Source organism: Halichoerus grypus, chromosome 3 (assembly GCF_964656455.1).
Source record: "Halichoerus grypus chromosome 3, mHalGry1.hap1.1, whole genome shotgun sequence".
Taxonomy (NCBI): domain Eukaryota; kingdom Metazoa; phylum Chordata; class Mammalia; order Carnivora; family Phocidae; genus Halichoerus; species Halichoerus grypus.
Genome location: NC_135714.1, coordinates 35,639,245 through 35,653,771, shown reverse-complemented (window position 1 = coordinate 35,653,771; position 14,527 = coordinate 35,639,245).

Genomic DNA, 14,527 nt, shown 5'->3' with positions numbered 1-14,527 from the left:
CAATTCCCTGCAAATAGAACTGAGATCTCCATTTCCTAGTTGGGTGCCTTCTGAGGGCTATTCCCAGCTTCTAGAAGTAGCTGCATTCCATGGTTTATGGCTTTCTTCCTCTGTCTCCAAAGTCAGTAATATGCAGGTTGAGTCTCTCCAGCTTCTTCTTCTTCTGTAGTCGTATCTCTTTGACCTTCTCTTCTGCCTTCCTCTTCTACTTCTAAAGGTCTGCACTGATAATCCAGGATAATCTTCCTGTTTAAGATCCTTAACCTTAATCCCATCTGCAAAGTGCTTCTTCCATTTAAGGTAGTAATTCACTGGTTATAGGGATTAGGGGACACAATCCTAGGTATGTTATGAATAACAAGTGTGATTATTCATATAAAGCACCCAAAGCACTGTATGGCAGACAGGGAGAGCTCAAGGACTGTTAGCTATCTACTGCAGTTCTTGCTGTTGTTAACATTACCGTGATGTGCCCTTAAGGAGTTCACATGCTAGCAAGAAAAAAATTGTAATAAAATAACAAAAATAATTGGTATGTATGAAAAATAACCCAACTATGTATTTCAGAGCTAGATGTGTTTTAAGCTAACCTATTTTAAAATAACCCATGTAGGAAGATAGCCAGTCAAATGTTTTATTACTGTTTAACTGTAATAGGTGAACTGTTTTTATCTCTGCTTCCCCCCCCACCCCCAGACTTGAGGAAACAGTATCATTGGCAGGAACTGAGAATGGATATTTCCTGATAAAAACCTATAACCTAACTTTTATTATTGGATTATTAAAGTGAACAATAAAAATAACAGACCAGACCCTCACATAACCACTAGGCATATTCCCAACAGGGGACTGGATACAAACAAGAAACAAGACCTAAATTTTGATAATTACTATTAGTGTAAAGATGACATGACTTTTCTACAAAATAAAAGCTATCTGTAAAAATGCAATAGAAGTTAAATAAGTATATTTTACTCTCAGTTTTGTGGAAAACATAAGATCAGTCTCACAAAGTCATGATGTAAATTCATGACATAAATTTTAATACAAAGATTAGTTTCTATAGGAATTAGAATATGGTTGTGACTATTTTTAACCTCAGTCTACAGAAAAAATTGACAAGTAAATAAAGCACTAAGAAGGTTAAGTGAAGTTTCTAAGATTAACACTGAGTCAACACTACCACAAGAAATGAGTGAAACAATAGATACTTCTACCTCTTATCAGCGCCTAACTTGGACAATCTCATCCCCTCAGCAAGAAGGCCATTAGCCTCTGCCCATATTTATAGATTGACTGAAAAGACGAGGTGGCAATTCAGTCAATAACCTTTGACACAAATTCAGACAAATCTTGTGCTCCTCACAATGACAAATTACTCCAGAAAATTAACTGTCGAAAGTACAGCAATATGATGAAGATTGATTATTTTATTCTTGCAAGTCTGCTTTGAGTTAGAGTAACAGCCTCATTTGGACACAGATGGCCCCTAAAGGGAAGGACGGAGCAAGTCTTCGTCTCAGCTGAAAAGGAGAAGATGAATTTTCACAGGATCACAAGGGTGATGATTCTTTTTCCCAGAAAAGGAGCTTGTGTTTTGTGAGTGCCTCTTTAAGATTATTTTTTATAGTTTCAGCAAAGAGGAAGATCATTTTTTTTTTTAAGATTTTATTTATTTATTTATTTGAGAGAGAGAGAGAGAAACAGCATGAGAGGGGAGAGGGTCAGAGGGAGAAGCAGGCTCCCCGCTGAGCTGGGAGCCCGATGTGGGACTCGATCCCAGGACTCCGGGACCATGACCTGAGCCGAAGGCAGTCGCTTAACCAACTGAGCCACCCAGGCGCCCGGAAGATCATATTTTAAAAACATTCGCAACCACTTCTGAATGAACACGTAAAGGCAATTTTAGCCCCTTGCTTCAACTTTTCTAAAAAGAAGAACTTGAGAGACTTTACTTCAACTTTTATATCCTTTGCTGAAAAAATAAAATTATTTTAAATATTTTGAAATTGAATTACATATAGTAATTATATGTAATTGAATTTATGAATATGAATAATTATATGGAATTGAAATTACATATAGTGTTTTCATAAAAGGTATATATTAGATTTGGGATTTTTTTTCCTCCAAAGATTATAAATAATAGCCTACAGGCTAAATTCTATGAGGAGCTTAAGTCTCTCCCTGAAATTAGGTAAGTATTTTGGAAAGTATATTAGTCATTTCCAGTGAAAAGATCACTAAAACTAAAATTTCCAAAATCTGTTATTTATTTGATTTCACACTAATATCTCTACACTTGCAAGTGTCTTATAATAAGATATTATTTTATAGAGGATATATTTGAAAATTTTATAGCATCTCCCCAAAAGGTAACTGGAAACTCGCTGAAGCATCACAAAAGCAGGTCTGAAGTTATTCCTCTAAGGGAATGTTTCCCAGTGTATTTTTGCCCCATTATAGACCCATAAGCAAATAGCAGGAGAAGAGGGGGAGAAACGAAATCATGTCTGTGGAACACAGAGATGAGAAGTCTAAACATCTTGTATCATAAAGGGTTGACTATAAAGAAAATACAGAGGTAGGAGAAAGGCAAGGAGGTGTGGGGAACATAGGAAAATGACAGCCCCAGCATGTATCTGCAGGGATACTGCAGAACCAGATGTGGTGGGGACACTTGTTGAGAGTGTGAAGCAGGATGTGTGTCCCAACTCCAAAGAAGCAAACTCTTCAAATAAACAAAAAGGACACTATTGCTGTCCAGGGCATTCTAACTAATTAACCGAAGGAATCAGGGCTTCTCAAATGCAATGTTTCAAAGAGAGGAAGAAATGCAGCAGTGATCAATAGGATGCACGTAATCCTGTAGTTAAAACGTCTGGACACTGGACACCAGTTTCCTCTGATTGGCCTGTTTGGACGGAATCTGGTACTAGCAGCTGCTGTGCGTAGTACAGTGTGCAGCTGTTAGAGAACTGATACGCTTTGCTGACTACTAACCATGCCAGAAGAAGTCACCAAAGACCCAGCAATTTCTCCATCTCTTTATTTGATCATTGTTTCTTCTCAAATCAAGTGAGACTATGGAGAGGAATACAGTATTTCTCCAAACTAGAATGGTTAAAAGAAAAATTGCCTTGTTGGCTTTACAAACTGTAAGATCTCAGGCTACTCTAATTCTTTGGACATTATAATTAGGTAAGATTCAGTCAGGGATCCAGTATTTTCAACAGAGTGAATCTTATGATTTGGCATGTCTGATAAACACAACAGTAGAGCATAGGTTCGAGAGTCAGACAGCTATGGCACTATTTTATTTTTATGATTTATATATTTATTTTAGAGAGAGAGAGAGACTCTCAAGCAGACTTCCCACTGAGCATGGAGCCCAACTGGGGGCTCAATCCCAGGACCCATGAGATTATGGCCTGAGCTGAAACCAAGAGTCAGATGCTTAACCAACTGAGCAACTCAGGCACCCCACCCCCAGAGGCACTTTTAATACTAGGTTTTATTATCTGGGGAAAAATTACTGATTTTGGTTTGTACTTCAATTTCCTGAGTTAAAGATTGAAATAACTAGGGTACTTGTCTGCTTGTCTTCATTTAGGTAATTTAGGGAAGGTGCTTGGCCCATCACTTGGAATAAACTTTTAATAAAATGCTAAAACAATTATCATTATCATTTGTTTCTATTGTTATCTGCTTGTGTTATTGATGATTTAACATTTTGCCTTTGAATTTCTCCATAGAAACTTCCTATCCACCACCTTCAAGGCAAAAACACAATGAGAAATTGAGGGATTTTAATGCTGTCTTCTTCCTCCTTTTAGAAGACAATTAGTGATATAACATCAATACTAATATGTTCAATATAAATACCAAAAATCCCAATAATGTAGACTATTGGTAGATTCGGGTGTCATTAGAGTTATAGCAAATAATCATTTGCTTTCTGAAATAATTCATCAAAAAAAGCCCTTTAAGTAATAAGTGCCTCAGGCTTTTAAAAAGTTTTGCTTTACAAAAAAAAGAAAAAAACAGATTAATAGATCTTTTCTTGAACACAGATACTGTGTAAATTAAGTCATCCCAAAAGGTTATTGAGACACAGACCTCATCATGACCAACTTAGATGGTGGCCCATATTAACTACATTTGATAAAATTGTCATTATCATAGTTAACTGCCATGTTAGGCAAAATTTGTGCTGCAAGGCATCCTGGAGACAGAATGGTAGACTCTGATGATATTTAAGGGCACACTACATTGGCTTTGGAGTTGGTGAATTTGAGTTGTGGTCCCAAACTTTGTTATTTTATAGATGAGTGACTTTGTAAACTTACATAATTTCCTTAGCTTTAGTTTCTCCATCTATAAAATAGAGCTGATAGTATAAAATCAAAGGACTATAAATATTAAACAGGCTATGGATATTAAATAAGATGATTATAGATAATGAATACAAAATAGATGGCACAACCTTGACACATAGTTTTTCAATAAATGTTCGTTGGGTAAATATTAAGGATTTTGTAAAAGAAAGAACAAAGACTTTAATTAAAGTGGCAGATTTAGAATCCATATTTAGCAGTTCTTTTTCCCTAAACATCACTTAAATGAAAATAAATGGAAGGTGCTTTTTGAAAAAAAAAATGGGGGAAGCACAAATTCCCAAAGGCAAAGAGAATGGAATAAAAGATATCTCTATATTTTAGAAGATGGAAAACAAATGGATGTATGATGACTGGCTTAGCAGGTCAAAGAAAGTCAAATCTTTAGCTGGCAGGGATAAATCCAAGAAACATTCAAATTTGCATCTCTGGTGGTAGGTTATAAAAGGCCATACAGCTTCTGCCTTGTTCATCAGAATACATGCTTTTGGAGCCATGTAAGAGGGTCAATACCTGTGAGACTACTGTGGTGAAAAGACCACAGGGAGGCATTCTCATTGGCTGTTTCAGGCATCTTCATTAGGATCTTGACTGATGGAAGTATCTTGGACTTGGATTGTCCAGGCACAGCTGTTCTGTCTTCCATGTACTTGTCTCACTACCAGTCATTTATGTCACCCTAGCTGAAGCCCCAAGCATCATGAAGGGAGAGGACCCACTCATGTTGTACCCTTTTTAGAATTCTTCACTTATAAAATCTGTAAGCATAATAAAAATTGTTGTTTTATATACTAGGTTTTGGATAAAGGATGTGGTTGTTAGGGAGCAATAGATAACTGAAATAGAGCTTATTAGGCAAAGAGCTTCCACAGATTCTTGTCTTTTTAAAAAATATTTTATTTTTAAGTAATCTTTACACCCAAAGTGGGGCTTGAACTCACAGCCCCAAGATCAAGAGTTTCACCGAGTGAACCAGCTAGGCAACCCACAGAGTTCTCTTGGCTGATGGCTAGTGATCTGTCCTTTCTCAAACCCTAGCACTTTACTGGAGGGCAAAACAGGGTTTTCTGGGTATCAGAGGGGATATCAGGCATATTTGAGGGCAGAGGTATTACATGAAAAACAGAGAGCATGTAGAAATTTACATACTAAATTTTACAACTTCCAACATTCTTCCTTCACTTGGCGCACACCCACACATCTGGCAGCTACGGTACATGTCCCACGCCCTATCTTGGAAGAGTCTTATCTTGGAAATCTGATTAGACAAAAAGAAAAGACCTAAAATACTAACTCCAGTTTCCCAGTGATATGGTACAACTGAAGACTCAGATAATACACTTTACTAGCAAGCACAAAACTTACAAACATCCTTTTCATGCCTCACTCTTAAATGAGACATTTATCAAAGCTCATTTGAGAGAAGCAAACAAAAGGAAAATAGTTAACAAAGTAGTAACTATCTAGGGAGACAAAAACTTAGAAAATAAATTAAAACCTCATTATCATTAATATCCAAGGATAAGAGAAGATAACGTATTCATGAAATAAGACAGAATGCTATCAAAATAACATTATGAAGGAAAATTTTTAGCTCTCAGAAATATTATTGCAGAAATTTAAAAATTCAGTAAAATGTTTAAAAATAAGTTTTAGGAAATATCCCACAAGAATAAAAGTGGATACTTGTCTTTCTCAGATTCACTTATTTTGCTTAGCATAATACCCTCTAGTTCCATCCACATTGTTGCAAATGGCAAGATTTCATTTTTTTGATGGCTGAGTAATATTCCATTGTATATATATATATATATATATATATATATATATATATATATATACCACATCTTTATTCATTCATCTGTTGATGGACATCTCATATGTGGAATTTAAGAAACAAAACAGAGGAGCATAAGGGAGGGGAAGGGGGTGGGGGATGGGGTAACTGGGTGATGGACATTAAGGAGGGCATGGGATGTAATGAGAACTGGGTATTTTATAAGACTGATGAATCACTGAACTCTACCTCTGAAACTAATAATACACTATATAGTAATTAATTGAATTTAAATTAAAAAAGAATAAAAGTAGAAAGTTGGAGAAAAATTTTTTAAAAAATAGTATTGTGGTCCACAATAAAAAAAAATTATGTTTCCAAAAGAAATGTGAGAGAATTAAAACAGAATCAATCCAAGAAAACTACCCAAACTGAATACAGGTTATAAAATGTTTCAAAGAATATTCAGCCATTGTTACATGCAATCTAAGGCCCATCTTTGTGAAAATTAAGAATGCTGGAAACAAAGGAAAAGATTCTAAAAAAGAATGGGTTTTTTTTTTTTTTAAAGATTTTATTTATTTATTTGAGAGAGAGAGAATGAGAGACAGAGAGCATGAGAGGGAGGAGGGTCAGAGGGAGAAGCAGACTCCCTGCCGAGCAGGGAGCCCGATGCGGGACTCGATCCTGGGACTCCAGGATCATGACCTGAGCCGAAGGCAGTCGCTTAACCAACTGAGCCACCCAGGCGCCCCAAAAGAATGGGTTTTTATAAAAGATTCAGATCAAAATAGCAGTGAACTTCTCAATGGAAACACCATGTACTGGCTAGCTATTGCAGCATAAAAATATCATACTCACAGTTAGCAGCTTAAAACAACAGATATTTATTATCTCACAATTTTTCTGGGCCAAGAACCTAGGAGTGATCTAACTGGGTGCTTCTGGCTCAGTCAAGGTGTGGCTGAGGCTGTAGTCATTTCGAGTGTCAACTGAAGGAGAATCTGCTTCCAAGCTCACTCATGGCCGTTGGCTGGCCTCAGGTCCTTGCTGACTCTTGCAAACATCTCTCCTTTGCCCCATGGGCCTCACCATAGAGCCACTCCGAACATGGAAGTTGGCTCTTCTCCTCAAGAGAGTAAAGACACTGAGAGAATGAAATGATGAGAGTCCCAAATAGAAGCCAGTCTTTTTGTCCAATGTCAAAAATGGCATCCCACCATTTCTTCATAATTCTATTCATTAAAATGAATAACAGGTCTAACCCACGTGCAAGGGGAGAGGACTATAAAAAGATGTGAGTACCAGGAGGTAGGGATCATTTGTGGCCACTTTAGTGGTTGCGTGCCATATACTGAGAGTTAGAATGCAATTGAGCAATGCTTTAAAATTCAGAGGGATTAATTTCTCTAAACTAGCATTCTATGTCAAACTAATAATCATGAATGAACATAGACAAACAGCATTTTCAGACTTGTAAGTTCTCAAATTTTACCCTGCATGCAACATTTCCCTGTGTAGAGGATGCTATGGTGTACCCCGGGCATCCTCCACACAGATGGAGGCACTGACTCCCCAGATGCTGGGAATACTGACTGCTGACTGCTCACAGCTAAGTACTTTGGAAATTGCCCTTAACTGAAGGGAGCATTTTTACCTAAAGCTATGTTTCCTCCCTCAGGACAGCTTGCATCCAATGACTGGTCAATGGGGAAGGGTACAAATATTAAGATATCTATCCTCAATTTGCAACAGCTCTGAAGGGCTATCCTAGCTCCAGAACTCCCTCTGGAACAGCTGAGATCTATGTTCTGTATTGCAGTTCAACTTTTCATTCTACCCAACTCTCTCACTTCTTCACAAGTATTCCTGAGAGCATTCCTGAATACACTTCTTGCATACAAATTTCCTTCTTGAAGCTATTTCCTAAGTAACCCAACTAAAAACAATTCTTACCAGAAGTGGATGAGGAAGCAGAGTCTAAAAATGAGAGTTTGGAGCTAGATCATCACCAGATGGCTGGCAACAAGTACAGCATCATGGGTGGTAATTGGAGTGATGATAGCAACTGGCATATTATAACAGGGAAATTTTTAAATTGTGCATTGATTGTAAAGTGGGATGGGAAATCAGTTAAAGAAAATGCATCAGCAGGTGTACTATCTCAGGCATTTGATAGGTTCTGAAGAGGCAGTTATTACAACAGCAACAGAATAAGATGGCAGTTTCTCATGTTATTGATGCATTGGAGAAAGAAAATGAGGTTTAATGATAAAGCTAAGAATCTGATTTAGGACTTAATTATAAGTGAAATAGAGTTCCAGAGGTCTATTTGTCATTTGTGCTATGCAAAATTCAGGGTTCAGATTAGGAAGGAGTGGGACCCTAAAACTTTTATTGGAGACACCTGAGCTTCTCTTGAAACCTGTAGGCCTTCAAAAGTGGCCCACTCCTTCCCATTAAAGTCTAGCATGCTCCCATTTTTAAAAATATGATGCAGAGGCCTCTGCCTTTTAAGACAATATACACCCCTCTCAGGATCTACCTCCACTGATCCTCCTAGTTACCAGACAAAAAATTAAGGCCAAATCACAATATAATCCAGGAGATGGTTAAAAGAGAAGTACTGGACCAAAAGAGCTATAGGATATAGCCAACACATATCAGTAAGATCCACAATAATGTGTGTGGTTGTGGAATCTGAAAGGGCTGGATCAAGGTGAGTTAGGTAAAAAGATGGATAAGGAGGATTTATTGATATAAGGATACTCTCCCCCTTATGAAAAACTGATAGAGGAGGAGAAAGGCTATATACTTGGCTTATAAATGGGTCAGTTCAGTACATGAGTAAAAACTGAACATATATTGCTGATGCAGAACAGTCCTACTCAAGGTGGCCCTGAAAATAGGGATGTGTGAAATCATTCCAGTGGTAGAAACTTTTTGCACCACACATGATATTTCACATTGTTTAAAAAGAAAAGTTGCCCAAACCAAAACACACATAAATTCTGGTGCAAAGTGACTTGATTTCTTATTCAAGGACTTGGAAAGACAAAGATAGGCAGATAAGGAACTAAGAGTTATGGAAGAAGCATGTGAATGGACTTGAGTGATCCTGAAGTGTAAAGATCTTTGTATTACATGCTATTAACCATCAGTGAGTACTCACCATGGGAAAGGCACTAAAAAAACCAAGTAGACAGAATGGCTTAGCCAACTGACATAAACCAGACCCTGTCTTTGGAATTTATCTTGTAACAATCAGTTCTTGATGAAAGTCATCATGATAGTGGGGATGAAGACTATTCATGATGTCCCACCTACCAAGCTGATCTAGCTTCTGCTGAAACAAAGACCAATTCTGAGTCCCAATATGGCAACATCTCTTCAGCAACCCCCGTGGTGGCAGTTGATTTCACAGGACTCTTCATTCTGAAAGGAGCAGCTTATTTTAATACATTCTAGGTATGTAGGAATTAACACATTCTAGGTATGCATTTGCTTTCTCTTCTTGCATAACATCAACTAGTCTTTAGGGAACCTGAACCAGGACACTCCTGAAGTGACTGTTAGATGTGTTCCACAAAATGAAAAATTAAACCAAGAAAGAAACTCATTGGATTCAGCTATCCCAGGTTCCAACAAAAGAGATATAGGATGGGAATCCCCAGAATGAGGATTAGGAAAAATCCAAAAGGGCCATTGTGATGCTATTTTAAAGAGATAGCATTCCAGGATCTTCCAGAAGAGATTTCTTACTAAAATATTATGGGAAAAATCAGGCTAGTGTGTGAGTGTGTGTGCTACATACACTATAAAAATGGATGGAACCACATCCATTACAAAAATCTTAACAAGAAATAGATCGAAACAAATAATTCTCTACATAATTTTTTTCTAATTACTTTGTAAATTTATGCCTTGACTTGTTCTTAAGTGGATTTGGTCAATTCAGCTTGCTGTAAAACTTTTATATACTATTTCCAATTTTTACTCCATTTCAGCAAGGTAGGAATTAATTTTATTTTTGCTTGTTTCAGAATATAATCAGTGTCTGTGAGAGGTTAAATAATTTGTTCAAAGTCACCCAAGAGGCTAAGCCATACTTCAAACTAGAAAAATAGTTCTGTTAGAGTGAATATAAGTGATTTATTTTCTACCTCTATTTTTCAAACTTTCTGAAATATGGTTATGCTTATTTTATAGTGAAAATAAGTTGTAAAATAAGAAAAAAATAGGCTTACTAGATGTTCAATACATATTCATTGAATTTTCAAGTGAAACAGCAACACAGAACAATTGTCATTCAAGATCCTCTGGTTCTATTTTAAGAGACTTGGTTAAATTTCATGCCAGAAAATTGTGTTCTCAGCCTAAATTGTCCATATTGAGCAAGTATGTCATTTTCACTCCTTAATCTAATAACTCCGAATCATTGTGTTCAACAACTTAGCTATCTACATTTTGGAGATGGCTGAAGAGATTCTTATTTAAGTAGCATTATAGTTTTTAGGTAACAAATAGAGTTTTCTCTAGTAGAAGGAAGCGGTCTTTCCAAGTATAACAGGAAAATATTGTCATAATAAAAAATGTCACATCTATTAGTTCCATTGGTAACTTTTGGGTCTTTTCTCTTTTATACAATGCATGCTAAGTATACTCGAGACATAGAAAGGAAAGTAAAATGGGTGGTTTTTGCAGTCTCTGGATAGGCGGCCTTGTTCATAAAAGTAACTCATCATGTCCACTGAGGAGATGAAAAAAATGCAAGAGCTTGATGAACTTAGAGAATATACTGAATTATAAGCCTGTACAACTGCCCTTGTCATCTCATTCCTTTCAAAATTATAAATGGATCTTATGAAAAAGGTTTTTTTTTTTTTTTTTAAGAATATGCCACGTACTACAATTGGATTACTTTAGGAATTTAAACTAGACCTGTTAGTCAGGTGCTTGAACTTTAATGAGATAATTTTCCTCATTTCAGCCACTCAGGATAAGAACAGCAGCTATGTATGTAATGGGCTCAATCAAACCTGTTTCTATTACCATAAATTTACTTTAGAAACCACAATTTTCAGGAGAAAATGGGTTAAATATCTCTTGGGTAACTTCACGTACAAAGAGGTGTGCTGGGGGTAGGAGTGGACCAAATAATCTCATTCTTGTCCTCCAAATCAATTTCAGAACTGAGAGATAGATTAGTATAGGAGTGAAGCATACGGCAATCGAGACACCACTTCATTACTGATAATACCAACATTGGAAAATATGAGCTACAGTGGGTGCCAATGAGGCAAGCTAGGCTCTCTCCCCCTCCCGCGCCACCCCCCCTTATTCCAGAAATGAGTGAGAGGACAGAGAAAAACCATGTGTCGCTCAAATGAAAGATTGAGTCACAGGAAAACATACAGAAAGCAAAAATGGTGCCTTCCAAACCTATTATCCTGGGCCCTTATATGTGATCAAACACCTATAAGATTTAATTGTCTCATGAGATCTAGTTAATGATTCAAGCGAGGAAGATACAATAATAGTCCGTAAGTTGACTAAAATGCTTGTTTCCTCCCCATACTGAAAATTGCCTGATAGCAGAGATTGACATCTACATTCTCAAATTCTAAGAATATTTTTTTTAAATAGTGAATAAAATAAAATGGAAAGGTAAGGACAAAAAAATGGTTTAAGGGAGTCAGAGGTCGCTGCTTAGTAGATATTCAGGGCCAGTGTCACAGAGGAGGGAATGGTTAGTCAGAGTTTGAAAAAAGAATGGTATGTGAAGAGTGAAAAAAAAGAAGAGAAAAAGGCTTTTCAGGCAGGGAAAATAGGTATGAGTAAAACCACAGGGGCATATTAATAATAAACAGTATATTTTGAGAAAATGGGTAGACCTTCTGGGCTGGAGGGAAAAAGTCAAATTGTGATGAAAATGTAATATGATGGAATGGAAGTTTAGAACTAGGCTCTTGAAGAAATTATTGGCTTTGAAGAGGTTGTTGCTTTGTTTTATATTATTGTAGAGACAGAAAGGAGCTATTGAAGGTTTTTAAGCAAAGCTGTAATATAAAAATAGTAATTTAGGGGAAAAAATAAGCTGGTAGCAAACTATCAAATGAATCATAAGAATATCAAACCTGGGATAGAGAGACAGAAATGAACAAATAGATCCCTTTCCTTTCCTCATCTAATTTTTCCCTGTCTTTGACAGCCAGACCTATCATGGTAATTAGATTAAATTTGTGTATGTGTGTGTGTGTGTGTGTATGTGTATGCTGCAGGAAAATTATTTTCATTTTTAAAAATTTACATAAAAAATATTTCTCTTATATCATGTAAGCTTGTTTTAGTTGATATATTTATGTTCAGCTCTTAAAATTAACTCCTGAAAATATTTAATAGTGAAAGACCAAAGAGATTTGGATACAGAGGCCCTTCTTTAACTACTTCTCCTTTTCCTTTTCTTCTCATTCTATTTCTTAAAAAGTCTTTGAAAACTCATTTACTGGAAAATGTCTAGCAACTCTGATTCCATATGTGTGACTTAGCCTTGTTCTCCATCACATTAAGAGATCCCATCATCTCCTTTATTCCATCATCCAATGAATCAACATCTTTGCCTTCTTTTTTTAAAATTTTTTAAGGATTTATTAATTTATTTTAGAGAAAGAGAGAGAGGGAGTGTGTGGGCATGCATGCATGCACACACAAGCAGAGGGAAGGGCAGAGGGAAGGGAGAGAAGCAGATTCCCCATTGAGTGGGGAGCCTGACAAAGGGCTCGATCCCATGACCCTGAGATCATGACCTGAGCCGAAATCAAGAGTTTGTTGCTTAACCCACTGAGCCACCCAGGCACCCACCTTTGCCTTCTTATGTCCTAAATGTTTGTCTTATGTGTTGTGATCACCCTGAAGAAGCAGGATGGATTTGGTTCAGATATCCAAATTGACAACCCCAGACACATACCAAGAGGGTATGGTAAGTTTCATTACTTAGATAATAAGGCTTTCTGGGGATTTAAGGACAGACTTCCCAAGCTGGTCTGAAAATGGTTTGAGAAAGGAAGGAAAAGAGACTGGCTTGAGGTTTTTATTTTGGTTAGGATCTGGGGCCAGGATGAGGGTTCCAGCGTGTGGGTAGGGACTGGTGTGGTTTGAATTACCCTCCAGACCCAAAAGAGAAAACACTAGACTTTCTTACCTTCCCCAAACAGGGGTCAAGGCTTAAAAGCTGTCATCAGTCAAACAACAAAAACTGAAGTCAAACTCGTTATTACACTATGAAACACCATCCTCATCTCTCATTTGTACTCGTGTCCTAGACTCTCAATTAATCTCCCTCTAATGTCTGTGATCTGCCAACCCATCTTTCACCATCAGGCCAGGTTTGCACATTTGCAAATGTGATGATGCCATGACCCTGTTCAAAATTCTTCAGTGTTCTGCATCCCTAAGCAGTAATTCTCAAATGTTCTCATTGAGATTTAGGGGACTGAATCCTGGGGACAGAAGAAAATTCAAAGCAGTTTTCTGCAAGACAAATATTTTTGAAGCCTATTGTTGTATCTTAAATTTCTCTCCTGAGATTCTGTCTTTTCCTACAGATAGTCATGTAAGTTTTAGTATAAAAATAGTCTCCAACATACCAATTTAATATAGACTAAACATGTAGAGTGCTCTTATATCTTCCTGGGGAAGTTACCATATTGATCCTATAGCTCTTAGTGCTTAACCAAGCATACCCTTAGGGCGTGAATACTTTAGTTAGAGAAGTATAACTTTTACACAATAGAATATAAAGGCTGCTATTTAGTATAGGAGATCCTTCGCTATCATAATCCATATCCACCCTCAGTCCCTGTCGTCATGGTCTGCCTCTGCGAACTATACACAACAAGCCCTCCATGCTCTTGCAGCAACAGTGACCCCCACGTTTCACTCCTCTGTGGCTTCACGTGATCTTCCTTCTGTCCGCACTGCCTGCCGCCACCCTCACTAGGCAAAACTTTTCTTCTGGGGCTTGGTATACTTAATTCTTCAAATTAAGGATTTTAGCCCCTCTTCGAAGCATTTCCCTACGTTATCGCTGAACATTAAACACATCTACGTTATAGTAAGGATTATTTTGTTTTGTAAATTTTTTCATATCTACCTTCCCCAAAGTTTTCATGGACAGGTACAGGGTCCCTCCAACTATATGAGTTGGCACGAAGCCTGCTGTAGAGTGGAATTCAATACACTTTTGTTGAGTGAATGAAGAAATATTTCTGAAGTGACGTTTATGATAATGACTGTTACTGCCCTTTCCCTTAGAGGCTATTAAAGAAACATCTCTAGTAATAATATGGTTGAA